Source organism: Sebastes fasciatus, chromosome 18 (genome assembly GCF_043250625.1).
Source record: "Sebastes fasciatus isolate fSebFas1 chromosome 18, fSebFas1.pri, whole genome shotgun sequence".
NCBI classification, from domain to species: Eukaryota; Metazoa; Chordata; class Actinopteri; order Perciformes; family Sebastidae; genus Sebastes; species Sebastes fasciatus.
In genome coordinates this window covers 14,982,120-14,983,783 of record NC_133812.1, presented here as the reverse complement: position 1 = coordinate 14,983,783, position 1,664 = coordinate 14,982,120, and positions in this window count along the sequence as shown.

Here is a 1,664-nt window from a genome sequence, read left to right as displayed (position 1 = left end):
CCTGCTAAAAAAAATATATTAACTGTCTCATTCCATACCTTGAAAGTAAATTAATTAGTCTATTATTTTAACAATTTATATTATCGTAATTTCTTTTTTTCAATAATATATTTATTGTTTTTTTTGTTCATTTTGAAACAACAACAACAACAATAATAACATTCTCGGTACAAAGAAACTTAACAAACCTAATATTAATATAAAATTAGCCAGTATAGATACAGGAAAAACATATTATATACAGAAAAATAGATAAATAAGTAAAAATAATATACACAAGTAAAAAAATAAAATTAAAAACAATAAAATAAGATAAGATCTATTTATATATACATATATATACTGTATACATATATATATACATACACATATACGCACACGCAGTATATACACATTATATTATCGTAATTTCTTGCATTTTTTAAGTCTCACTGAAATTGATTATCTTCTCCAACAGAGAGCGCCATATAGCCACACAACCACACAATGAATACATGCTACGTGTACTGCTGGGTCACTCAGGTTCAATGAACTCAAAACTACAGCCCAATAATATAATATATAATATTATACAGTATATCATATTGATTAAATTATTTTTTTTTTATTCACCAGAAATATAACAATTTACAATTGTATGTATAAAAACAAATATGCCTACCGCAACATATTATTTACTTATTATTATTATCATTGAAACAAAGATAAAATATTTTTTAAAATGCAGGCTAATTTAATGACTGCATCTCTTCCAATATACATTACATGTATATGCCAATACAAATATACTGTATGTAAGCCTATCAGCCAATATCAGCTGATATCAGCCCACTCCTCAAGCTCCACCCAGAACCATGATTTTCCCAACTCAAACAAGCATTGCTTAATGTGCTCTTGCAGACAGACAATGTCACAATGTCTGTGATTCACTAAGCCTCGGGTGTACAAGATCACATTTCAACCGTTTTTAGCTATAGAGCTGCTTTTTGTATAGGCCTACTGACAGAAATATCAAAACAAGGGATCATGAACATTTCAACACAGCGAAAAGAACCAAGAACCTGTTTTAAATGATGGGAACACAGAAGATGACGAGCATCACTTTGTCCTGTCTGAATATGGCTCCAAATACTCATTTAGACTAGATTTCAGGAGCAGCACTTCCACCTGGACCAACATGAATATTGAAGTCCCATTATGTAACTTGTAATCAACATATAATACAACATACTAACCTAAATAAACTAAATAAAGTAGAAAGCTATAGCTACTAGATGAAGGACATTAATAGTAGCAACAAGTGGACAGTGGACAGTTTCTAGGATGTTACTGGGTGGTTACTTCGGTTTCACTTCTAGTTGCTGTTAGAGAGTTATAGTATGGAGCCCTTGTGTTTGCAGCTTCAGATTATAAACTAATTCCAATTAAACTCTGTAAAAGTGAGCGTCCTTGAGCTACTTATGGGTTATAAAAGCTTTCCGGGGACTTGTATAAGTCCTATCAAAAGGAAAAACTTTAGACTTGATATGACGCTGCCAGTGTTTACATTTCTTGTGTGTCTGGGCACCAGAAGCGGCAGCAATATTTATTTATGCTAAAAAGCCCCAGGAAAATGTTTGTTTTGAAAAAAGGCTGACTTGAGTCACCTTCAGGAGTTGTTTGCC